Raw genomic sequence first — 27,253 nt, 5'->3', positions numbered from 1 at the left:
CTGCATCGGCAGGCGGACTCTCAACCACTGCGCCACCAGGGAAGCCCTAGAATGTTATTTTATATTTATGTAAGTTATTTACATGGCTCCAAAGTCATATCTACAAATGAAGTTATGTTCAGAGAAGCCTGGCTTCTCTTTCTCCTCCCACATGACCCTGTTCCCTCTGTCCCCATAGGTAACCATTTTTTAATTTTATTGATTATTCTCCCATTATTTGGTTTTTAAATATAAGTATATGCATAATTATAGGTATATATATTTAATATTTTATATATTTAATACGGTTGTACACTTTTCTCCACCTTGCTTTTCTCACTTCACAATACATGCTGGAGACCACACCATGGTAGCATTTAGAGATATTCTTTATTCCTTTCATGTGGAGAGCTGTCAACTGTGACTGAGTGCTTAGTTTACCATGTGCCAGGCACTGTGCTAAGTGGCTTACAGAGATTATCCCATTTAATCCTCAGAACAGCCCAGTGAGTTTGGCACTATTGCCATTTTACAAACAAAAAATTGAAGGTTAAGTGATTTGTCCAAGGTCACCCAGCTGAAAAGCGGTGAATAATCTTTTAAGATAGAAACAGGAAATGGGTAAATTTTAGGCCTACATTATACATGTATTTCTTTCTCTCTAGTAAAACATAGAGTTAGAGAAACCATTTATACCAGTGAATTGGTAGACATCAGTGCCCCAGAATACTCAGGAGTCCTGAATCGTTTGTAAACAAGGATTCATGGAGAAGTTTCCATGGATGCAGAGCAGAAAGCAGGCAGAAAATTTAAATAGACCCATAAAATAACTTGAAAATCATTTTTTAAAGTTATCCTGGCATGTGAAAAAGAGCAGCCTACTGTGTAGATTAATATATATATAAATAATGAGGTAACTTGGAATCAGCGAGAAATCAAAGTAGACAAAAGTCATCTTGGAACTGTCAATTCTTTGGACATAAAACCAGAGATGTGTCTACAGACATGCTGCACCTCGTTCTTCATTTTACTGTTGTTCTTTGTTTTCTCATAGGAGAGTCTCTTTCTGCCATCAGCTGTAGTTGGCCTCTACCCAAGGGCAGGTGGGCCAGACTGTAGAGAAAGGGGAATGAATGGCTGGTGGGGTGCAAAGATACCCCACATGGTATCTGTCTCAGGCCTTACAATGCTTTGTATCCTAGTTATTTGTATGCTTATTTTCACCTTTTGGAAAAATTGTTAGCAAATTTAAGCAGTCCCTCATACACTCATTCCCGTATACCTTCCCCCATCTCAGCGTAGCTAGTGGACCAGGGCGGGGCACTTGACCCAAAGGGAGCCAATCAGACTCTTGCCAGACTTTGTGGTTAGGACCTGAGATGTGGAGCGGCCTTTGCTGGACACTCCTGATTCTCACCCCCATCACCACAACTCAGTATTCAGGCCAGCAACTGAGGAGTCCCTCTACTTTTCTTCTTCTCTCACCTCCTACTCACCCGCTTCCCACCCATCGGTAAATCGATCATTGCTGATTCTACCTCTAAAATAGGTCTCAGATTTGCTCGGTTTCTCCATCCCACGGTTGGCACCTGTCTGGGTCTCTGCCATCTTTCACCTGGACAATTGCAGCAAGTTCCAAATTAGTGCCCCTTTTTCTCGAGTGATCTTAAGATGTGAATTGGAGTAAGGCCCACCCCTGCTTCAAATCCTTCGGTGGCTCCTCTCTGCACCCAGAATGGAATCCACACCCTGATTCAGGAAGCCCTGCTACCTCTCCTGTCTCATCCAGGCAGCTGTGCCCTTTGCCCACCTCACTCCAGCCACCTGGCCTTGTGTAGTTTCCTCACGCACCTGGCACTTACCCACTCACAAGCCTGTGCACATCAGGATGCCTGGAATTCCTGCCTTCCCCCTGCCCTTGCTGGCTCCTCAACTCTCCAGCTCGGCTAATGTCACCTCCTCCGAGGAGCTTTCCCTGACCACACCACCTAAAGTAGGTCATCAATATTTTTCTTCTCTCAGCACCTCATTTGTTTCCTTTCTGGCACTTAGCGTAATGTAAATTGTCTCCCTAACTACACTGTAAGCTCCATGAGGGCAAGAACCACACCTATCATGCTGGCCATTACATCATATCCTCTTGGGGAAATAAGGACAGACTTTGTATTCATCAGAGTTCTCCAGAGAAACAGAACCAATAGGAGATAATAGAATGTGTATTACTCAGTCTACCTATTCAAATGCTGGTCTCTTCCATAAACACCCTCCTAGACACACACCCAGAAATAATGCTTTACTAGCTCTCTGGGCATCCCTCAGCCCAGTCAAGTTGACGTGTAAATTTTACCATCACAGGCTTCAAAGAAAGAGATGGCATTGGGGCGAGTGTGCTGCATCCCCTCCTCTTTCCATGTAGGACAGCCGCACCTTTGTTTTGTTTTGAGGGCATCGCCCCTCATCTATTTCAGGCACAGGGTTTGGGTTGAAATGACCTCAACCTCAGCACCAGGGAAGACTCTTATTCGTTTAGCTGGATCAGCACATTTCCGTTCTCATCACCATCACCACCACCACCACAGTGATTGGTTCATGAGTGGATGAGTATACAGTGGAAGCCAAAGAATATGAAGATATGTGCTGGGCTTCCAGGCAAGAAGCTTCATCTTCCTTTTATGGAAGCAGCTAAATGAGAACTGCTCCCTCCCTTGAACCATGCAGGGTGAAGATATATGATGTGGGACTGCTGCAAATCACTTTGCTACCATGGAAGGGGAAAGCCTGCTATATCAGTCAAGATCCCAGCAGGAAATAGAAGGCACACTCCGTGGGGCAGTTTGAGAAGCAATTAATTAATGGCCTATTTACAAAGGTAGGAGCAAAGTGCAGGGAAAACTCAAGGAATAGTAAAGTATCTTGGGGCCGTTACTACTCTAGACCCACAGAGGATGGTTACTGGAATGCAGAGACAGCGCGTACTGTATAGAGACCGTCACCTCATCAGGGAGGGATGTGCCCCATGAAAGACAGAGGTGTGATAAACACCCCAACCATCTTCTGAGCCCTTGCTGGTGCTCTACACTGGCCAAGCCCAAGTGGGAGGCAGAGAACACAGGAGCCCACTAATGTAATCCAGGTCAGCCTCCAAAGACATGGAGGACACCTACCACCACTAGGAGAGGGGAGAGGGGAGCCAACAGGGAAGAGAGGGTGTGTGAAGACAAGCTGATCCTGCAAGAGGCAGAAAAGAAGGATAGAGCAAAACCACGTCACTTGTGGTGCTGAGTTGCTGGATCAGGCATCACCTGAAGCCATATACCTCTGTGTTTCTCACTTATATGAGCAAATAGATTCCCTTTATTGTCTGAGTGTCACCTGAAACATAAAGAGCCCTCCCAGATGTAATGAGTCTTTGAATATGATTGAGATTTCAACAAGCAGACATGGGAAAAGAACTTTCCAGAAATAGGGAACAGGATAAGCAAGACAAAGGTAGGAAAATGAGGAACATGTTTAGGGATCTATGTTTGGGTAGGCAGTTGGCTAGAACCTATAGGTCGAGTAGAAAAGTATTAGGAGAAGATACTGGAAAGGTCAGTTGGGATTATAGAGTGAAAGCCCTAGAACTTCTTCCAGGTCAAGGGTCTGGGAGCTCCTGCAATTGGCAATGGTGAGGCATGAAAAGTTGAAATGTGCTTATAATAATTATTTTCTTTATGGTTTCTTTGGGGTGCTGTGGAGAGGGGGGCACTGAGGCTGGTACATGTCATTGTGCTTAACTTGATAGCTTGAAAGATCAGTCACCACAAGGCAGGAGAAAGGCTAGATGGGACTCACCTGCAGAAGTAGGCTGAGGGCTCTGTGGCTGCCGTGGAATCTGATCCTGCACCCTGCTAAGCCCCTCTCCTGCCCAGGTTAAGCCGTTCCCACTTACGGTGTCCTCCCATGAAGCACCAAATGGTTGCCCACCTGGCTGTAATAATCACCGCAACAGTCAGCAGCACATCCGAGCGCTACTCCGTGTGCTGAGGAAGCTGGGTGCTCCTAACAGACTGTCATAGAAGTCTGGACATAACCTCATCTCACACTCCCTTTCTCCTGGCAGTGACTCAGCTATTCCAGGAGTGGAAGGAAACAGTCTGACCATCAAAATATGAGGGACATGAAATTAGCTGGGGACTACTAATGATGCCTTATTTTGAATACATTTATTCCCTTGGAAACCAATAAACTCAAGTTACATAATAAAACTATCAGTCCATGCTTGTCTACTCAGGCTGCTATAACAAAATAGCACAGACTGGGTGGCTTAAATAACAGAAATTTACTTTCCTGATTATGGAGGCTGGGAAGTCCAAGATCAAGGTACTGGTCGATTTGGTTTCTGGTAAGTGTTCTCTTTCTGGCTTGTAGACAGTCACCTTCTTGTTGTGTGCTCATCTGGTCCTTCCTTAGTGCATCCAGAAAGAGAGAGAAAGAAAGAGAGAGAGAGAGAGAGGGAGGGAGAGAGGGAGGGAGGGAGAGGGAGAGAGCTCTCCAGTGTCTCTTCTTATAAGGACACTAATCCTATCAGATCATCCTTATTATCCCATTCAACTGTTATCACTTTCTTTCACCAAGTACAGCCACACTGAGGGGTGGGGCTTCAACATATGAATTGGGGGTGGGGGAACAGATACATTCAGTCTACAACACAATCAACATAGTGACTAAGACTGCAGGTTGTGGAACCAGGTTGCTTGGGTTTGAACCTTGGCTCCATCACTTACTTATTGTATGGTCTTAGGCACGTTACTTAATCTCTGTGTGCCTCAGTTTCTTCATCTATAACATGGGGATGAAAAAGTACATGAAGATCAATAATAGTATTTAATGATAATAGTAAAACTGTTGGTGATTAAATGAGATTTATTAATATGTAAATTCCTTAGTGCTGCTTGGTACCTTGTAGATGCCTATGAAATGTTAGCTAGTATTATTGTAATGGACATTAAATTAGAAGTTTCAGTGGAGGCACCAAGATACAATAGATTTTGGATACTAATGTGTGTTGTGAGTTAGAATAATTTGTAGGATTTTCAAAGTAGAGGACTGAGATCTATTAGACAAATTACCCAGATCAAGTGTATCGGAGAGTACTGGTGGTTGGAAATGAGAATAATTTCTGGAGCATTTCTTTAGAGTAACAAAGAAAGGATGTGGCAGTGTTTAAGCTAGGGTCTCTCAGCTTCAGACCCACCCTCTGCACTAGGCTTTGTGATTCCTGGTGGGGACTCTCCTTTGCCAGCTGCTCCTTTTAGGTTCTGCCAATAGGGGGCGTTAGAGGAGCTCGCAAGGCTGGAGCGGGAGGAAGGGCTCTTCCCCTCCGTCTGCTTATCGTTTCTGTTGCCATCACCCTAAAGATGCTTCTTCACCTTGGCAGCAGCAGTTCGTTCCAGTAGCAGCAGTTGGTTCCAACGTACAGTTTTTCCACCTCTGATCCAGCTAATCACACCCCCTTGGGCATGCAGCACCAGCTGGCTGGCACCCCGTCCTCAGAGGTCTGAGTTTCAGCTCTGCTGGCCCCTCCAACAAGCTTCTCCTGGTAAATAATTCCAACGGCTTCTCTGTGCTTCCAGCCTTAGGCTTCCTGTCGTTGCCACCTCCATGATATCTTCACGCTCTTTTGCTTTTTCGGTTCTTCAATACCTCGTTAGCAATTCTTCACGTTAAATTCTCTCGGTTAAAATAACAGATGTGGTTTCTGACTCCTGACTGGACCCTGACTGATGGGGTAGGGCAGTGCCTGCCTTTGCCCAGGCTAAGCAACAGGGGCTTCAACCAGAGCCCTTAGAAACCCGGATCCGTGTGCCCTGCAGCTACGGAGGCAGAGCGGATGAGTGTCTCGCCCTCACTCAGGAAATCTAGAGGCAAGAGGTGGGCTGACGAGCTGCTTTGGGAGGAGAATGAAGAAGAGTTGCCTCTGCCCTGGGATGGACCTGACGCCCAGTTTCTCAGGCCACGTAGAGTGAGAGTGTGTCTCGTGGACCTGATGGTAGCAGAGAGAAAGAGAGCCACTGGGGTTGTCTTAGACCACCACCAATGGGGCCGTCTAGAGGAACATTGCAACCTCAGCCAAAAGAAGACTGAAGTGGATTCTTAGGGACTGTGGAGGGAGCAAATAAACTGCTGAATTCCCAGGTCAAGAGAACTCAGGTGAAACCAGCAGTGTTGGGATTCTTGAAAGAGAACTCCATGAGAAAATCAGCTTTAAACACCTCCAGACCTGAAGAGCAGGAAGCCATCCTACTACAGTACCAGTTGAGTAAAAATGTACCTGGCCCCCTCCCACCTCCTGTAATCCTGAGGGTCCAAAAGCAGAGTTAGAAAGTTGGGGTGGAGGGGGTTTGCCTGGAGCTGGGGACAGGAGGAGACAGACGCCTCCGTCCCCGATACACACTGCATAGCGCGCCCTTGTAGGGAGAGGGGAGAAGGCTTAAAACAATGTTTGGAGTTCTGATTCTTTAGGACTGACATCTCAATGGCTAAACTGAGCCTGTTTATGATGTAGAGTGATGACCTCTTTTTACTTAAAGTAACTAGGATAATACTGGGGATTGCAGGGTTTAATGCAGATGAAGGGGGAAAATTACTTACACCCCACTCCCAAAAGGGATAATGGGATTTAAAACTAAAGTTGCTGTTTGGATTACAACTCATAAATCCATCTTCTTCAACATACAGTTAGACTAATAATGCTGATAACACTGTACTTCCTATTAATAAGGCATTTTATTTTCTCTAGATAGGAGAGGTTTACTGTCCCCCAACACTCTCTACAGGGAAGATCTGTGCCTTTGGTCAGATTTGCACTTTTCAAATGGGTCAGTGTCCTGGGTTTTTTTTTTTTTTTTTTTTTTTTTTAAAGGACTGGAAGGTAGGGAAGAGCTTTGGTAGAAAGCCCCAGGAAATCTCTTGAGTTCTGTTAAATGTTATCTTTTTTCTAAGTGCATTGTCAGAAACAAAAAAGGACTTCAGGCTTAGGGAACTCAGTTTTGCAGTTCACTCTACACCTGGTCAGATATATCAGTGACCAACCTGGAAGGAAAATTTCCCTGATTAGGTAAAGGTCTAAAAGCCTACAGTGGTAAAAAGAGAAACTCACTGTCCTCCCACCAAGCTGAAGCCCCCACTATACAAGTCAGGAAGCTTCTGGAAGGCAGAGCCCAGAACAGAGAACATCTCCATGGATGTTTGGCAGATGAATATGGCGCTCCCACCCCACCAGTCAACAGTCTAAGGAGCTTTTTGCACAAAAGGGCCTTCACCTTGTGGTCATACTTGAGAACTGTACCATTGCCCAAGGGTAGCAGGATCACCACCCCCTCTTTTCTAGTCCTCCTCATACACATGAGTCTCTTAAAATAGTATACCAAGATAAACTCTACTGCATGGAACCTCCTGCAGACATCTTAAACACAATTCCTCTCAAACCACATATATTCTTTATTCTCCAAGTGATTATATCCTCTTCTATCCATATAATCGGTTTTCTTTCATTTCTTCAAAGCCACAATAGGCCAGGCGCTTTAAAAACATTTTCATGTCTAATCCTTACAGTAACCCAGGAGACTAACATATGTTACTATGGCCACTTCACAAGTGAGGAAATCTAGGCGTGTGGGCTTAGAGAGTTTCAGTAACTTGCCCAAGGCCACACAGCTAATTAGTGGGGGGTGGAGGGCTGGGATTTGAGCTAGGTCCATTAGATCCATGACACAGGCTCTTTCCACCAAAGCTCACTGCTTCCTGATTGATAGGATTTTCATCTACCCAGTTTTGAAACTGGAAATTAGTAAGTTGCTCTTGATTACTCTCTCTCCTTCACCGATAGGCGGAGATGGTTTACTGACATCACCTCCTAAATGGCACTGGAATTTGTCCCTTCCTCTTTCCCCACTGCCATAATATTACTTTGGCCCTTCCTCATGTCTCATATGAAATACTGCAAGAGCCTCCCAACAGGTTTCCCGTCCCTTCCCACCCAACCGCACTGAGGAGAGGTCCTAGTTTTAAAATCTAAATCTGAAAAGTCACAAAGATTCCGGAGGACATTTAGGTCATATGTATCAAGAGCCTTAAAAATGTCGATACCCTTTCAATCAGTAATTCTTCTACTTCTGTGAATCTACCTTTCAAAAAGCATCCCATAGATAGAAAAAACTAAGTGCACAGAGATGGTCAGGGCAGTATTATTGAGGTAGCGCATTAATCCCCTCCAAGTTTTTAAAAACTCCATTATGGAATAAATTATCTAAATCAAGTTAATTTCACCTCCAAACAGGAAGGTCTGTCTCAGGCCATCCTTGGGAGGCCCTTGGAACACCCTGCCATTATGGGTCATCCCTCGTCACTGCCAAGGCCCCCAGTCTCAGTTTACCTGGTTCCCTCAGTTCGAGGAGCCACTAGCTTACATGTCACCCTGGGCGCATGTGGAGATTTGGTGAGGTTGGAAACCCCTCACTGTTCCCTCCGAGGTCACCCAGCCCCTGGGGTGTTGTCAGGGAGCAGGGCACAGGTCCTGGCTGTCGCAGGAGCCTGGACCCTTCCCCCAGCCAGAGGACATCTTTTTTTTTTTTTGCGGTACGCGGGCCTCTCACTGTTGTGGCCTCTGCCGTTGCGGAGCACAGGCTCCGGACGCGCAGGCCCAGAGGCCATGGCTTACGGGCCCAGCCGCTCCGCGGCATGTGGGATCTTCCCGGACCGGGACACGAACCCTGCATCGGCAGGCGGACCCTCAACCACTGCGCCAACAGGGAAGCCCAAGAAACCTCACCAGTGCCTCTGCTCCCGTAAAGCCATTTCCTGTCTCCTCTCCCCACTGTGCACTAAATCACCTCAGGGGGGCTAGACTTTTGAAAACAAAGCCAGGAATGGAATGTTTCCTAGGCAACTTCTTTCATCTCACCACAAACCTCCCCTGAGGAAAGTAAACACAGAGCCTGCTACCTGCTTGAGGAAGGGGAAGAGGTAAAAATGGTTGAAGGAATAGATATTATTACAGCAGTGGCCCTCTGCATTTCCAGCTTTCTAATCTCTTCCACGCCTGTGGAAGTCTCTTTCCTGTCTGTAGCTTTTGCTATATCACGTCTGTTGATCTAAAACAAATAGACTGCCAGATTTTTCTCCAGCAAAGATGGGTTTATTCAGGATCAGTCAAAATTTGCAAGTCAGGGTCTGCAAACCTGCCGTGCAAGTTTCCCACGGCAAGGGAAGGAGAACACTTTCATAGAAGGGAAAAGGAAGTGGGGAGAGCTGTAGTAAACAGAGTCCATGGCTTTTCCTTCCCAGGAAAGAAGAGGAGTCTTTCTTCTTCCTGTTGGGCTCCGCTATGGTTGCAGGGTGTGAGAGCTCCCCATTCTGGTCTCCAAATTATTTAATTGAGGTTTCTGCTTATTAATTTTTACATGTGTATATGATCAATTATCCCATCTTCACCTCCAGCCCTGACCTCCAGGTAAGCTTTCCAGACAGTTGGGGAGCAGAAGAAAGTACAGGAGGTGTTTTCTCTTCTCCTCTCTCTCTCCTCCCCCCCACCCATCTTCTTTTTTCCCTCCTTTCTCCTTTTCTTTCTTTTCCCCTTTTTTTCCTCCACCTCCCCGTCATTATTATTTTTTGGTCTACCCAGCATCTGAATAACTTTCCCATCTGAGAGGAATCCCCCATTGTATGAGTCCTGGCAGAAGGCAGGAACACAGTTCCCACTGTGGAAGCTGAGAAAGCCAGGTCGTTTCTGGCCCTACACCTGGAAGCTTGAGCTTGGGCACAGGACGATCCTGCTAGTGAATCCGTTGAGAAATAATTTACTGCAGGAACATCAAATGTCAGCAGTGGCTGGATTCAGTATGCAGGGCCATGGTGCCAACAGCAGTGTGCAGGCCAGAGTGTCCCTGTGGTGAGAAAAACTGCAAATGCTCAGAAATATTAAAAGAGTACAATAGGTGTATCCTTTACTTAGTGAATTAGTTCTCTGTCACTGTGAAACAAATGACTCCAAAACAGCTACTTAAAGGAACAAATATTTATCATGTCACAGTTTCTGTGGGTCAGGGCCCCAGGCACAGCTTAGCTGGGTGTCTCTGGCTCAGGGTCTCTCATGAGGCTGCAGTCAAGGTCTTCAGACTCCCATGAAGGCTGGTCTGGGGAAAGGTCTGTATTCAAGCTCACTCATGTGGTTGTTGGTCGGATTCTGTTCCTCATGGGCTGTTGGACTGAGGGTCGCAGGTCCTCACTGGCTGTTGGCTGGAGGCCTCCCTAAGTTCCTTGTCACGTGGACTTCTCCATGGAGTGGTTCACAGCATGGCAACCAGCTTCAATCCGAGCAAGTGAGGGAGAGAGAATGTCCAAGACAGAAGCCACAGTCTTTTTGTGACCCAAGCATAGAGGTGACATCCTATCATTTCTGCCACATGCAGAAGCCAATCACTAACTCTAGCTCATACTCAAGGAAAGAGATTACACAGGGTGTGAATTTCACGGGGGAAGGACAGGATTCATTGCATGCCATCTTAAAGGCTGCCAACCACAGATTCATTGATTGTTAACAGTTGCTATTTTTATATAGCTATAGGTACACACATATACTTTTTTTGTTAACCAAAAATAAGTTATAGACATCAAGACATTTACCTCTAATTACTTCAGCATGTGTCTCCTAACAAGGAGGACATTTTCCTATATAACTACAATCTTAATAATAGTGCTATAATATCACTCCCCCAGAATTTAATAATAGTGCTATAATATAATCTAATATCAGCCCAAATTCAACTCTCTCCAACTTTCCCCCTAAAATCTTTTATAGCTCTTTTTTCATTTTGCTCCAGTTTTCAGTTGAGTTTCCCATATTGTTTTTTGGTTGTTTAATCTATTTAGTCTCTTTTAATCTAGAACAGTTTATCCCGATACCATCTGTTTCTATTTTTTCATACCTTTGACATTTCTGGAGAGTCTAGGCCAATTGTTTTGTAGAACATCCCATATTCTGGAGACAATTATTTCCTTATGGTGGTATTAAACTTGTCCAAGTATCCACTGTATTTCCTGTAGTGGGAAGTTAGGTTAAATATTTTTGGAAAAAATACTTCTTAGGAGGCACAAATTTGGTAGTCCCATTGTTAGTGATTTTGGTCACTTGGGTATGGTGATGACTGCTTGATTTATCCTTTATGAATGCATAACTTTCCTCTTGTAATTAATAAGTAATCTGTGGGGTGATGCTTGGAGTCTGTGTGAATATCCTGTTCCCCAACAACTTTTCCCAATAGTTTTAGCATTCATTAATAATCCTTGACTTGGTTAATTATTACATTTGGGGTTGCAAATGGTGATTATCTATTTTCTTATTCCTTGTACACTTACCACTTTGTAAAGGTGAACTTTTCTTTTTCTTCCCCTTTTTGTTATGTTTTGTTTGTGCAAGAATTACAATGGACGTATTTTTTAAATTATTATAATTGATTAACATTATTCTTTTTGATGTGCAAATTGTCCCAAATTTGGCCAATGACAAACTCTTTGAAGCTGACTCCTGTATCCATTTTTTTTTTAAAGCTTTACTGAGATGTAATTCACCTACCATACAGCTCACCCATTTGCAATGTACAATTCCATGGTTTTTAGTTTATTCACAGAGTTGTGCAGTCATCACCACAATCACTTTTAGAATATTTCACCACTCCACAAAGAAACTTGTTACCCATTAGTGGTCACTTCTAATTCTCCCCAATTTCCTTAGCCCTAGGCAACTATTAATCTATTCTCTGCCTCTATAGATTTGCCTATTCTGAGCATGTCATATGAACGGAATCATATAATATGTGGGTTTTTTTGTGACTGGCTTCTTCCAACTATGTTTTCAGGGTTCATCCATGTTGTGCAGCATACATCAGTACTTCATTCTTTTTCTTGCCAGATAACATTCCATTTTACAGATATACCACATTTTATTTACCCACTCATCAGTTGATGGACATTTGAGTTGTTTCCACTTTTTGACTATTATGGATAACGCTGAGATGAACATTCATGTACAAGTGTTTATGTGAACATATTGTAAGCTCTCTTGGGAACATACCTAAGAATGGAACAGCTGGATCATATGGTAAATCTATGTTTAACCTTTTGAGGAGCTGCCAGACTGTTTTCCCAATTGGCTGCACCATTTTACATTTCTATTAGCAGTGTATGAGAGTTCCATTTTTTCATATCCTCACCAACACTTGTTATTACCTGCCTTTTTTATTATAGCCAACCTAGTGGACGTGAAGTGATATTTCATTGTGATTTTGGTTTGCATTTCCCTGAGGCTAATGATATTGAGTCCATTTTTTCCCCAGGTCCCTTTGGTCCCTTTGAGGAATTCATGTCTTATTTTATTTCCAGAAAATTGTCTTGTATTATAGTTTCATGGGTGTTTTTGTTTGTTTTTCTTTTCTGGGGACCCTGATGATACATATGTTGGCTCTTCTTTGTCTATCTTCTGTGTTTCTCACTTTTTCTCTGATTGTTTACTTTTCCAAATTTATTTTTGGTTCTCCTGTGTTAATTTTTTTTCTCAATGTTCCTTACTGAATTCTTAGTCTAACCCATTTGTCCTTAGACACCATATAAAGATTATTATTTTTTTATTTATTTATTTTTTTGCGGTATGCGAGCCTCTCACTGTTGTGGCCTCTCCCGTTGCAGAGCAGAGGCTCTGGACGCGCAGGCTCAGCGGCCATGGCTCACAGGCCCAGCCACTCTGCGGCATGTGGGATCTTCCTGGACCAGGGCACAAACCCGTGTCCCCTGCATCGGCAGGCGGACTCTCAACCACTGCACCACCAGGGAAGCCCAAGATTATTATTTTGTTCTTCTTTTTCTTTTCTGAATCAGTCAATCCTCATTTCTCAGCTTTCTGTTTTGTGTCCATTTCTATCTTGAGCTTTTCAGTGTATGATTTTTTATGTTCTTTGTAGCTGCAGTTGCTTACCAAATGATATTTAATTCATGTTGAGTGCTGTGTTGCAGTTTCCCCCTATTTTTTGGTTGTATTTTCATTAGCTGAAAAGGGTTGTTATTTTCTTCTTATAGTTGATTTATATGGATGGTGTTTGCTGTTTTCTGTTTATTTCAGAAAGTCTTGGATCTTCATGAACCAGAAATAACAAGTTTTTCTAGTGAGGGGAGATTACAGTATAGGAGGCCTAAGGTAAAATAATAGGTCAAGGTTGGAGCAAGAGGTTGGAAGTAAACAAGCAAGCAAGGAAGAGAGGAAGATTTCTTAGGAAGAAAATCTCTAGGGGAAAATGGCCATGGAAGAATATGTGATGAGTGTGAGCATTTTAAAACAATGGTAGAAATATGACACATTTGATGGAAAAAATAAGTAGAGATACAATGAAATCTATGCAGGGAAAAAATCATTAACTCCAGGGAAAATAAAAGTTTTAAGATAAAGAAAATATAACCATGGTATAGAACTTGGCTCAGCAGTAAACAATATTTACAAAGTCATAATGATATAAGTGGTGTCTATTCAAATGGTGTCTATCTTAAATTATAAAGATTGTGATATAGCAAATAAAAGGTGGATGAGAGAAAATGGGAAAGGGTTAAATTCTCATATAACAAAAAGTCAACAGATCGGGTATCAAATTCATAAATCAATAATAACACAATGAGTATGTTATTTATAAATATGAAGATAATAGAAGAGAAAGCTAAAATTTTGAAAATGAAAGCCTCTAATAAAGGAGACTAAGGGGGCGGAATGGGCAGTGGACTCCTTTGTCTTATTAATCTTCTAGTATTACATGATTTTTAAAAAGAATACGTGCATATATTACTTTAATAACATAAGAATGTAATTTCAAAAAAAGATCAGTTCACGTGCCAGCCAGGAGACAGTACTCTGAGAGTTTGTAGTACTGTCCTGCTAGGTGAAGTGTATGTTCCGAACCAAGGACGAATAGAGTTTTCTTCCTCAGCAGAATGCAAATGTCAGTGAACCAACTGGTTCACTGGTGAAAGTGGGTGTGGCACCTCTCAGATTATTCCTACTGATTCTCCTCCGAAATTCATGCTTCCCTTTTACTCAAATCAGCTGATTTAGATATTCAAGTGCAATACTTTCACCAGAGCCTTACAGCAATGGCTCCTATTAACTGGAAACTGATGTGGTCTCCTCATGCCACTGGAGGTTACAGTGTTGGCTGGTACCTGGTCCTGACTATCAAGGGGATAGAGGCAGGAGGGGTATGACTGGAACCCAGTAGGTCTCCTGGGACACCTCATCACCCCCACACCAGGGATACAAGTGAATGGAAAGGTACTGTACTACATATAGGCAGGCTCACCAAGTAGGATTCCTCAAGAATGAAAGTTTAGTTAACCCCACCAGGAAAGAATCCTGGGCAGCTTGAAGGTAACTGGAAACCTGGAATAGGTATTGAAGATGGGGAATCATAAATGCAAATAGAGCCTCATGACTAGTTTCAAAAATGAGGATTGTGGCCTCTACTTGTATTTCCTTTCTTGCTGCATTTATAAATGTAAAGTTTTTAGTGACTGTCTTTTTCTTTCATCTTCCTTCTCTTCATTATTGTATTTAAAGTTTATTAGTGATAGTTAATTCCAAAATTTAGTCTACATATTACAACACTGAGATAGGATGATGATGAAAACTTAGAAGAAGGATGTGTTACCAACCTGGGTTCTTGGACTCTTCAATCACTAGAAATTTATAAGAGAACAGATGAGGAGTTCAGGCAAGGCTTTACTGGGACTCCTGCTGTAGCACAAGGGAGCAAAAACAAGTAAAAGATTCCCTTGCTCACTCCCTGAGGTGGGGCGACCTGGTTCCTCAAATGGAGTGAGGATTGGAGTGGGTCGGTGGGAGCCGGAGGCGTGGCTTAGGTGGCCTGGCCACCCCCTTGGTGGTGCTGTGTGCAGGGATCATGCGTGGCACCCTGCTTTTGCTCCTGGCACCTCAGAAGAGGCAGCTGGGTTTGGGCCTTTTTTGTATTTTGTTGTTCATAATTTGCCCCAACTACTCATGCACACAGTTATTTTTAGTCCCTTATAGTTTCTTTGTATTCTGTTGCTCAAGGAGATGTCTAGGTGCCAGCACTGCAGTACAGGGTCCCAAGTCCCAGGTCCCAGCCTGTCTCAAATGGACCGTCACCTGCAGACTTGGACTTGGGGCCAGATAAAATGACTGATGAGACTTTGAACTGTTCTCCTTTGAGGAGGGCATGAGTGCATTTTTGTTGTTGTTGTAGGAGAGATGGTTGCATTGTGCAGCCTAAGAGATGGACTATATTGGAGGTCTTTTTGGCTGCCAGCACCTGAATATCCTTCTAATTTGGAGGGAACCCCCCTACTCCGAGTCTTGGAAGGAAATTGGGCCCCTCCTCCCACACTAGAAGCCAACTGATCCAGTACAAGCCACAGTAGAAACCAGAACTCTCCTTGCTTGTTGGCAGTTAGAATACAGGAACATGACCTACAGTTAGACAAGTCAATGGTCCTGCCCAAAACTTGAATCTGGAGTGAATACCTAACATCACAGAAGAGTTGAAAAATAATTCATGGTGGCATTAAAAGTACACGCATACACCCTAACCAGAGCAGCTCAAGCAGCTTGACTTGGGCTGAGTATCTTGCTGCCTGACCTTCCTGGATTTCTACCATTTCCAGACCTGGTCCCCCAGGTTTTCTGATAATAAGGAATATAACCATACACAGCTCTAGGTTTACTTTGCTTAAGCTTAGAGGCACCTGAGGAAATAAACTCTCTGCCAGCCTCATTCTTTAAAATCCCAGGCAAGGGTTCAGACCATCTCAGGTTGGGTCTCTGTGGAGAAGAGGAAGGAGACTATAATTGGCCAAGCCTGCTCACTCTCCACCTTTCCTGCCTTGGAAGGAGAAATGAGAGAAATGAGACGCCCCTAAAGAATAATCTGGTCCAGGGGATTTCAGACAATTCCTCAAAGGAAAGATCACTTGTCAGGCAAAAGCAAAAGATGCTCACAACACAAAAGTACAGAACGTCATAGCTGAAAGGAACCTCAGGAGCCATCCATCCTATGCCATCTTACGGATAAGGAAACCATACAGGGTAGAAAACTATAAAGGCTATGGGAAAGGTGAACACAGATGCTGCAGAGTTCAAAGGAGGGAGAGTGCACATCTGGTTGAGGAGATCAGGATGGGATCTGACCTGGGATCTGACACACAGCAGGTATACCGGGCGGCTTTTTTGCTAACTTCAGAATTACTTTTTTTTTTAAAATCAGCTCAGCTTTATTTATTTACTTATTTATGGCTGTGTTGGGTCTTCATTTCTGTGCGAGGGCTTTCTCTAGTTGCGGCGAGTGGGGGCCACTCTTCATCGCGGGCCTCTCACTATCGCGGCCTCTCTTGTTGCGGAGCACAGGCTCCAGACGCGCAGGCTCAGTAGTTGTGGCTCACGGGCCTAGTTGCTCCGCGGCGTGTGGGATCTTCCCGGACCGGGGCACGAACCCGTGTCCCCTGCATTGGCGGGCAGATTCTCAACCACTGCGCCACCAGGGAAGCCCCCAGAATTACTTTTATGTTCATAGTCTGCTTATCTCAAATTCCACCACCCATAACTTCCTTGGCTTTTTGAGAGCTTATTCATTTGGGCTTGATTTTGTTTTCAAGTTCCCTTTACTTGGATTTGGTGCCCTGGTTCTATGCTTGACCTGGTTACCCATTTGGACTTGGCCCCATTCTCTGTCCAGCTGGTTGTCTTGTCTGGGAAAGACCCAAGTCTCAACCAGTGGGATTAGGTGACACCGCCAGAGGTCTTCTGTGTACTCAGAGAAGATCAGGGGTCACAAACGTAAACATCTTTCAGTGTCAGGCAGGTAATAAATGTGTGAAGTGGGTGGCTGTTACTTAATACAGAAGTAGTGCTTGTGGGATTTAAATTCTTAATAAGAAAACAAAAGCAAATAAAATCAACAGACTGCCCAAATAAAAATATCTGTGGGCTAGTTTCTGCTCTTGCTGTCAAAGTTTGTGACCCTTGGATTAGACAAAACCTCCAGCTGTCATGACAGGTTCTGGAAAACCCAACAAGTCTTTTATTTCCTAAACCAGGGGTCCCCAACCCCCAGGCCACGGACGGGTACCGCAGAGCAGGAGGTGAGCAGCGGGCGAGCGAGCGAAGCTCGATCTGTATTTACATCCGCTCCCCATCGCTCGAATTACTGCCTGAGCTGTGCCTCCTGTCATATCAGCAGCGGCATTAGATTCTCATAGGAGCGCGAACCGTACTGTGAACTGCGCATGCGAGGGATCTAGGCTGCGTGCTCCTTATGAGACTCTAATGTCTGATGATCTGAGGTGGAGCTGAGGTGGTGATGCTAGCGCTGGGGAGCAGCTGCAAATACAGATTATCATTAGCAGAGAGGTTTGACTGCACCACAGACCATAATAAATCAATTGCTTGCAGACTCATATCAAAACCCTATCAGTAAGTCGCAAGTGAAAACAAGCTCAGGGCTCCCACTGATTCCGCATTGTGGTGAGTTGTCTAATTATTTCATTATATATTTCAATGTAATAATAATAGAAATAAAGTGCACAATAAATGTAATGCGCTTGAATCATCCCGAAACCACCCCCCTCCCCCCCGCCCCGGAAATACTGTCTTCCACAAAACCAGTCCCTGGTGCCAAAAAGATTGGGGAGTGCTGTCCTAAGCTCTCTGACGCCCAAGAGCTCCACGGTAACTAATTTGTACTCTGGAATTCAAGTTGCCCACAGCTGGGGTTCAGACATTTACGGACATGTTTTACGAACTGGCTAGGCATTCAACGTAACCCAGATTGCTGAAAGTGCTGCTAGGTAAAAGCATCAGAAGGCAGGACCGGTCTGAGAGGGGTTACCTTGTGATCCTTTCCCCATCCCAGCCCGGTGGGACTCCACTGAGTGGTACAAGCTAAAGAGCTGTGCCAGTATCCTCCCAGGCTTCATGCTGGCGGGAGCGGAGGGGAGGAGGAGGTGGAGGAAGGAGATGTGCATCACAGCCTCCCACGAGCTGGATCCCACTTCCCCTCAAATTCCATTACCGATTTCCCATCGGACCAGGCTGCTCCGAGAGCCGCTAAGCAGCTCCTGGCTCATTTATCCACACCCCTCCCATCCTTTCCGAGCCTGCCTAAGTCCCACCTGCCCCCTAAGGCTGTCTCTAACCACCCGACCTGATGACCTCGCCCTCCTCCGGTGCTTGTGCCCCGTGGCACCTGTTCAGGCCTCGGTTCACGCCTGGTTGTTTACATGCGAATGTAAACAGACGCACAAAGACTGTGGAACCGCCTCCCTGGCAGCGTCGCGCCAGGAACACTGCCCGGCGCTCTGCGCAAAATGAATCAACGAACGCATGCCTCCGGCTGCGGCCTGCTCGCAAGGAGAGCGCCCCAAGTCACCCTCCCCTCCTCGCTGCTCGGGACTACGCGCCCTCTTGCGACCCCATTGGCTCCAAAACACGCAAAGCGAGCGGCGAGCGCGGAAGGCGAGGGAGGACTGCAGATACAATAAAGTCAGACCTCCCATAGGCCAAGACGGTGCCAGGGGTGGGCTCTTCTTGCAGGAGTGGGTCGTACATTGGTCAATCCTCCGGACTGACGGCTGGGATTGGTCGCGCGGCTCCAAAGACGCCCTCCGCGCGGAGGCAGGGCGGGCCCGAAGGGCGTGGTCATCACTCGGTCCCGCCCCAGGCGTTCAGGACTCCGGCGGGAGGGCGGCGGTGTCTACCTGGGAATCCCGTTTCGGGGCCGCTTCGTGCGGCTGCTTTCGCCCCCGGCCCGGTCCGGGAGTCCGAAGGGTTTGAGGCGCGGTATGTAGCTGTCGGCGTACGGGCGCGGGGTTTGGGGGTCCGCGGCGCAGGGGCCTTTGGCCCGGCCCCCTCTGCCCTGCGTTCTCGGGGTCTGCGGAGGCGGGCCGGGCTGGCCTCTGGGCCTCGCGTCCCCCGCCTGGAAGGGCGCAGAGGCTTCGCGGAGGCGGGGGCGCCTCGTGCCTGAGACTCCATTTTGCAGGCGAAACGGCGGGTGAGGTTAGCGGCCGGGAGTCTAGGCGCGGAGGTGGGAGGCCGGCGTTGGAAAAGCCTGAGCGCCGCGAGGCCGGGCCGCGGGAGCGCGCGTGTCCGCGCATCCTCCGGTCGAAGCAGCTGCGCCGCGGGGCTGCCTCAGCTGCTGGGGACTCACTTTCCCTCGCGGCCTCGCCCTGGGCGTATCTTGTTTACACTGCGCGCTCGCCGGGCCCAGGTTCCCCGGGAGTTAGGGGCCCGCGCTGCTCCCGTACCTGGTCTACCGCAGAGACCCTCTCTCACCCGCTCAGGATCATTACCACTGTTAAGATGGAGACGAACGATGCCTTCTGGTCACCTTGAATGCAGCAGCCCCGCTGCCGAGGGGAAAAAGCAATTTGTCTCACTTTTTTTGCCTGGAGGGGCCACCCTTTCCAACTGTCATCGCTAGAACGGTTCTCAGCCCAGGGGCACAAGTCCAAAACCTGTTTCAAGGCCTTTTATAATTATTAGGTTGGGTTCGGTGTATTGTTTGTAATAAAAATGAGCGGAAACCTGCTAGTGCCAGAGCAAATTTGGACCTCACTGGGAATTCATTGGAGTGGGTGGGGGAAGGCGGGCACAAAGATAGATGGCATTCATAAATACCCTTATGTTCCTGGACCTAGGGTGTAAAGGGTATTGTTAAAATGCATGACAAAATGGGTTGGGTCAAGGAGTCAACGATACAGGGCTTGGTTAAAAGAGGTAGAGATCACCCCTTCTCATCCTTGTTCCCTCCACTACCTGGGTCGATCAGTTCTGGGCCACCCGGTATAGAAAAGAGCAAATAATTCAGGTTTTCTGTCTTCTGGAAAGCTTTTTAAAGCCCTTGCCCTACCCCACAACTAATAATCGTTCCCTCCTTTGCACAGCTGCCTTCCATAGCCTCTGATTTTATACATCACACTGTATTGTGGTTTCCCCAGCCCGTAGCATAGTGCTTGGAGCATAGAAGGCACTCAGTGATTGAAGGAAGCCAAAAGAAAACAAAAAATCAGCAGTGTAACCAAAAGTTGACAAAATAAAAACTTTAATTCCTTTAACTCGGCCCGATTATTCTTACAGGCGAGGGAGACAGTTGAGCTCTGGCTCTCAAGTCAAATCAGACTTTAGCTCCGCCATGTTCCTAACCCTGGACAAGTTATTTAACTTCCGTATGCCTCAGTCTCTATAAAGTGGGAGTGACAATAGGTCCTACTCCATTATTTCTGAGGTTTAAGTAAAACATTGACATAAAGTGCTTAGCATAGTTCCTGGCACAAAGAAAATGTTCAGTAGCTGTTAGCAGTTGTTAGGATAAAAATAAACGTACTTGAACAGATTTACTAGTGCTAAGTATCTGTATAGTATTGGACCCTTCAGGTTCTGTCTGCCTCTTGGTCCTTATCTGTTCCTTGATTTTAAAAAATCCCTTAAGCCATTCCAGACTTTTCCCCCCACTGTAAAAGTATTCCATGGAAGATTACTTGTTTATGCCTTTAGAGTACCTCTACCCACTGGAGATTGATGGAGTGCCGAATAACAGTTTGGCCAAGTAGTACAGTAGTATTTGATGCACTCTTCACGTGGTCTGTTTCTCAAAATGGTCATGTGAAAGCAGAGGAGATGGGGGCTGATATGGCTGACAAAAATGTTGGTTCAGTTGGAGGCAGACTTGAAGTGGCTTCTCTCCTTTTAACTTAAATCTGTTCTCTCTTAAAAACTGTCTCCTGTCTTTAAAGTTGTTCACAAAAATTGTGAAAAGTGGAAGAAGTCTTCTGGTAGCTCTAAATCTATTTGCCAGACCTTGAGGTGGCATATACATCCCCTAGGAGGATGTTGCCTCACTTCCAGGTTTTCCTGTACCACTTTCTGGTCACAGGAAACAGGCTAAGTTGTCCATTTCCTTCCAGCTGTAGGTCCCCTTGGCGTGTCAGTTTCTCTAAAATTATTTGGAGTCCCCAAAACAGAGACCGTACCTCTTCTCACTTATAACTGTCTCAGGAGAATTCTGGTCTCTGATTCTGCTTTTAGTGTAGTCACATGAATCTTGAATCCTTTCTAGGGAATACTGTTCTTTCTGAAGATGCCCTTCCAGTTGTGACATACTATAATTAACCATTAAAAACCTGCCACAAGGTGCGAGCTTTTTCTAGTGTCCTGTTGGAAAGACCTTGAGGACAAGGACCATAAATTTCCTTCTTCTGTGTGCCTCGCGTAAGTAGGCGCTTGATGAATGGTTCAGGGCGCTGAAACAGGCTTACTAGCCTGGTGGTTCTGAAACATTACTGTGCTTACCAACCACCTCGAGAGCTTGCTAAAATGCAGATTCTGATCCCAAAGCTCTGGGGTAGTGCCTGAGAATCTGCGTTCCCAACAGGCTCTGAGGTGCTGCATATGCTGCTTTTCCGTGGACTTTGAGTAGAAAGGTACTAACATAAGTATCTACGTTTGCTTTTTAGATGTACTGGTAAACAGGCTTTGTTTCTTTCTGGTATTGAGATGAAGTCTTGGATTTAGGAGTTGTTGTTTTTTTTCCTTCTGTTTTTAACAGTTCCTCTATTTTGTTCCAAAAATGATTTGAGGAATCTTTCCAAAATAGTTTCAGTGTAACAAGATTTTTAATGAAAAGTGATTGAGGCAGATAGGGTAAAAGAAAATTAAGAGAAGTCAAAGATAAGTACAAAAGGTGAGTTCCTCTCTGCGCTATACATTTTACTTGGGTGGGACTACTGATTTGGTTCTGAGCTTCCAAGCAGCAAGAGCAAAGAGGAGAATATTTTTTGGAACCAGTTTTGCCAGTACCTATATAAAGTAAAAACAAACTGGCTACTCAGTGAAACAGCTGTTTCTATTCCTGAGACCTGAGAATTCTTCTCCAAAGAGAAGTGTTCTGAATAGTATCTCCAGAAAATCAGTAAGATTCTTATCAATCTTCATACAATGTAGCCCAACAGACTCACAGAAAACTGTCAGTACAGTAAAAGCAGTGGCCTGTGGAATTGCAGCCATGTGGTCCAGGGGCCAGCTTCTTCAGACAGTAGGAATGATTTTTGTTACAGGGCAGCAGTTTTTCGGCCTTGCTCTTTGGTGGGAACAGAGTGTCCAGCTGATTGACATGTTCAGTCCCCATCATCCTCATACTTCGAGTTTGTTGGATGGCAACAATCTAGTGACTGCTGAGGAGGCCAGAGAGCTTGGGGTTGAGGGGAGGGGTGGCTGGAAGCTCAGTTAAGATCCTCGTAGATGTGGCAGTTGCACCTCTTCATAGGTCATCTAAAGACCTCATGACAAGTTAGAAGACTGGCCTTTCTGTGAGGTTCTCTGCGGCCCCAGTCAGTCAGCCAGCTATTGAGTGAGAGTGTGAAAGTAGGGGAGAGCAGCCTGGTGGCAGCCTTCCCACCACTTTATTAGAGGGACCCAGTGTGCCTCCTAGGGCCCTGGAGGACTCTTTGTCTCCAAGCAAAAGGTAAGGAAGCTGCCCCAGTTGCGGGGGAGGAAAAGGGCTGCTGGGGCCAAGGATCCTGAAGACGGCGTCGACCTATTGCCAAGCTGTGGGAGACACGTCTACCCCTTCATAGCTTTGAGCCTGTTCTCCCTTTTCATTTTGCTTGCTTTCACCTGCAAAGGAGGGGGACAGAACACTTGGGGTGACCTGCCCCACAGGGAAAGACAGGGCCGGTGTGGAGGACTGAGGTGCTGCAGGGCTTGTACATCCAAGGAAGGAGCAGGTGGAACGGCGGTAGCTCTCCGCCGTCGGCCTCCCAGTCTCAAACCTCCTGCCACAGCGTTCCCGGCACCCACCCCCCCCCACCCCCCCCCCCCCGCCTTTGAGGCGGGCCTGGCCCTCTTGTGACTGCCCCTTTTGTTGGCCTCCCCCGCGTAGGTCTTTACCCGCTTTCATGCTGCCTCCCATGCCTGGACTGGCTTCTGCCTTTGAGCTCCTTTCTGCTGTCCATCTAGTTCCCCCAGAAGCCTTCCAGCAACCTGACAGTGCTGGGTCCTCCCCACTGGCCCCCTTTCCTTGTGGGTAGCTTTATGTTCCTAGAGAAAGAGTGGCACTGAGAGCCTCTTTTTCTGCTTCTCTGGCCAGATTCTGCCACTGTGTGTGCACGCCGTGACCACTTACACCTGTGGCCTCCTGCAAAAACAGCACGGAGCTTCAAGACTTTGGACCCTGAACAGGTAGGACTGGCTCTGTCAGGCAGCACCTGGCCTTCGTGGCCTGTACAGGTGCCGTCTGTGCACTTGGCTACAGAGACAGGCCCTGATCAGAACCCAGCTTCCTGGGCAGAGTTGGTAGTAATCAGATTGTTTGGAAGGGGAGCTTGTGATTTACAGAATCGTGGGGAAAGTCTTTCTGATCAGAGGAGGATTGCTCCCTAAGTCGATCATTTGTACATTTGACTGGTTTAGTTAAGGGAGGGGCATCACCCCCCCCCCCATACACATGCACACCTCCCTGTCCTCTGTTCTCCATCCTGGACAGGAGCAAGTGGGAGGAAGTCCTGGTAGCTGTGACAGGCCTGCATGAGGGTGGTGCAGCAGATAGCAGGAAGCGTCAGGAGTCCAGGCTTACCCAGTTAGTGTGACCCCATACTTCTGTAGGGCAAGAGTAAGCCAAGCCTACGTAACTCCTCATTGTATCTGGTAGGTCATACGGTCTCTGCAGGTCGTAGAAACTAATGGAGAATTTTAATACCAAACTCCAGGTGGTCCCTAGAACATCCTGAAGCTTATGTGTCTTGTCACTTGGTCTGGCCAAGCACAGGGGTGAACTGGTGTGTGCAGACCCTTTTCAGATGGGAGGCTTGAATTCATTGTTCATCGTCTGTGCTCAGAGCTCTCCAGTCACTCTGTCCAATCTCCTGTTGCTTCCCGGTTAGGAAGGAGGCTGACTGAGGCCTCTGCCCACCAAGAAGCTGCTAGCCTCCAGAAACACTGTAAACTGTGTGATCAGAGAGCAGGGAGGACCCACGTAGAGTAGTAGGTTGTTTGAAGCTACTGACGGCATAGCAAGTTGTTTTCATCTGAGCAGTCCATTGGGTGTTTAGGAAAGGAGTAAGCTGTCTCACTGGAAGGGTTCAAGCAGAATCCCCATCTCCATCCTCACCCTCAGAGGGTTAGAAGGAATGATGATGTGTAAAATCTAGCATCTATGGAAATGAGGACTGGACTTCCATGCAGTATTACAGACGCCCACCTGGCAGATGTAGACAGAGTTGAGCCCTAGAAATCCAGAGCTTATACATTTGCTAGGCTCATGTTTTCTTCGGCATGATTGATGTATTCAGCAGTCATCACTTCAAGGAGTTTCCCCTGATTATCTCGCTCCGAGTTGATTTCTCTTTTCTTTGTATTCTGTAGTACTTTACATAGAATTTGGAATGGACACTCCTGGACTTTTTTTCTTTCACATGAATCTGTCTTAGTTCTCACATAAAACCCTGTGGCGCAGGGAAAATAACAGCATGATTTGTTAGGCAGATTAATAAGTAAGATTATGAAGGGACTGCGTATCCAGACTGAGAAAATAACCACCTATAATCTGTCTCTTCAGAAGTACCATTTCCATGAAAATCACTGAATTTCAGACCTTCTTTCCTGGTTGCTGAAGGGCCTCTGGCGACACTGTTAACCTAGTTCAAGTTTGTATGTATACTTGAAAGTTATCTAGAGGTATATCTCCTGCATAGCTTATAATTCTAGCTCACCACTCACCCCCAGAATGAATGGATACCTTCTTTTTTGAATAACGAGATCCAGACAAGACAAAAATACATCATTAAAACAAGGACAGAGATCATTTGTTTGCACCCCTCTTTTGCCCCAGCATCATCTTATTCCAGTCCTGTCATGACCACACGCTTTAGTGGAGGGGGAGGGGACTAGGAGAGTAAAAGGGGTATTAGCTACCCATCATGGCCCAACTCTGGCCATTGAGAGAATTTCTAGAGGTGGAGCAAGAAGTAGAAATTGGAGGCTGCAGGCTAGGTTCAGCCGTCACCCTAATATTTCCAGCTTGTGGGCTCAGCTTATTCCTATAATTGTGAAAACACAGATTGCCTGAATCGTCTTCATGTGCAGTTCCTTAAATAGCCACTAGGTGAGGATGTGGCTCCAAGAAAATCGTCCTCAGCAGGACTTGGTCACTCATCTCTTTGTTCCTGTACCAGTCTCTCCCCGCTTCTACTTTGTGTGTCTGTCTGTTTTGTAACTTGTTCCCCAGTTCATAAAGAGGTTGGGTTCTGGAGTCACACAGGCCTGGATTTGACTCTCTCTGAGAGGTTTTCCCCTCTGTGAAATGAGGATAGGAGGACCTGCCTTCTGCGGGAAACTGGCACTCTCTCAGGCCACCGGTGGGAGTATAAATTGATGCCACCCGGTAGAGGTAGAACATATGCCAGAAGTACACATGCGGGTCCCCTTCGCCTCAGCACTTCTCCTTCTGACTGTTGGCGCTGTGGGTGTGCTAGCACACGAGCAGTGGTGTGTGTACGTGGTTGTTGATCACAGCGGTGTTTGTAGTAGCAAAAGGTTGGATCTAACGTAAATATCCACCAGTAGGGGACCAGTGGAATACGCTGGCGTGCATCCTTACAGTGGAGTACAGTGCTGGGCAGTGGTTAAAAAAGAGAGAGCGCTGTCTGTTTATTGCTAAGGAAGGATCTCCAAGATATTTCATTTAAAAAAAAGAAAGAAAAGCAAGGTTCTGAACAGTGTGTCCTGTACAGTTTGCTACTTTAATGTAAAAAGAGGGGGATGGATGAAATAGATTTTTGTGTTTGTCTGCATATACAGTCAAGAGGTGAGAAACACACATGACTTTAATTAGCATATTTACCTGTTTTTGTGGGAGTATGTAGTGGTAAGCATTTTGCTTGATTTATATGAAAAAATAACCTGCTTTTTCTTCCTCTGTTGGACTCCTTCGTTCCTCGCAAGGTGACTTTCTGCACTGATTCCGCCCCTCCCCCCAAAACACTAGCTGACACTCAGCATGCACTGTGCACAGGCGCTGTCGTCATGCCCCATGTGCCCTGGCTTGTTTTAGGAATGGGGACAGGGCTGGAGGGAGACTTACATGTGCAGTGTATTTTATATTTGAACCATGTGTGACCAGTTCAAGACTGTCGTTCTTCTGATTAGTCCCTGCGCACGTGCCGCTGGCGGTGAGAAGGCGATGAGAGTGCGTGTGACATGTGCTCTAGGCTCGCCTCTGATTGTCTGGAGCCCCACCAGGCAGGCAGGGCAGGACACTCTTGTTTTCCGGGCACACGGTCCGGTCCGCACCAGTGGTGGTTCCCAGTGTGAGGGCCCAGCAGGATGAGCCTGCAGCCCCAGCCCTCCGCCCTCTCAGGCTTCCCTGCTGCCACCAGCGCCTCCTCTTGCCGTCACCCGCCTTCTCGTCTCTGAGGAACGGGGCTGTTTCTGGCCAGGTTTTAGCTTTGAGGTTGACCCAGTGCATTCCAGGCGGCCGCCCAAATCCTGGGTGCTTGTGCTTCCCTCGCCTCCGTGTCCAGATCCTCCTGGAGTTCTCTTCCTGCCCGCTTTTTGTCCCACCCCATCCAGCCAGGGCTCCTGGTAGAGCCCCTGCCTGCACACTCAGGCTGGGGGGGGGGGTCTCCCTCTGTGGTCCCTGAAGCTCCTGTTGGAACGGTTCTGTTTTCAGATCCAGCTTCCAGATTGTTCCTTCTCTTGCCCCGAGTGCTCACCCTGGTCCCCTGCCCCACCTGCCCGCCGCCTGCCCGGTGTGCTTCTCTCTCACTGTCATGTGCATGCACACGGCGTGACCGTTGCTGTTGTTACCAGCCGGATTTCCACGGTTCCCTCAGTCGCCGGTTACCTGTAACCCAGTCAGCAGGAGGAGAGCTGCCTCTCCCTCCGGTCACGGGCCATCTTGGAGCCCCCCAGTCCGGGTGTGGGTATGAGGCTGCCTCTCGGCCGCTGGGTGTGTTGCGACGACAACTGCTGCAGGCTGGCACAGGGAGGACCCAGGCCGGGCCCCTCACCCAGCGGGGCTAGGCCCAAGCGACAGGGGCGGAAAGGCGACTTGAGGCAGGACAGACCTTGACTCTAATTGGGGCCTGCACTGAGCCTCCTGGCACCTGCTGCTGGGACTGCTGCCAGCCACACAACAGCAGAGGACACAGTGACGTGCTCCCGTGTCCCCTGTGG

At 46.7% G+C, this 27,253-nt stretch overlaps 1 protein-coding gene across 3 annotated transcripts in view; it reads left to right on the top strand.

The window, feature by feature from the left end:
* Window positions 1–2,807: 2,807 nt before the first annotated feature.
* The window catches only part of CEP68 (centrosomal protein 68), a 40,325-nt gene continuing 15,879 nt past the window's right edge, over window positions 2,808–27,253 (top strand). The window contains exons 1-3 of one of the 3 annotated variants that reach the window (XM_060026480.1): window positions 2,808–2,848; window positions 5,402–6,275; window positions 23,169–23,260. The gene's annotated coding sequence lies outside the window, so the exon portion shown is untranslated. Of the gene's footprint in view, window positions 2,849–5,401; window positions 6,276–18,731; window positions 18,866–23,168; window positions 23,261–27,253 lie in introns of those variants that run through there. The other 2 variants (XM_060026483.1, XM_060026482.1) reach the window with 2 other exon arrangements.

This window comes from Delphinus delphis, chromosome 12 (genome assembly GCF_949987515.2).
Source record: "Delphinus delphis chromosome 12, mDelDel1.2, whole genome shotgun sequence".
NCBI classification, from domain to species: domain Eukaryota; kingdom Metazoa; phylum Chordata; class Mammalia; order Artiodactyla; family Delphinidae; genus Delphinus; species Delphinus delphis.
The sequence above is the reverse complement of the archived record's forward strand: the minus strand, read 5'-3'. Positions and strand labels throughout refer to the sequence as shown.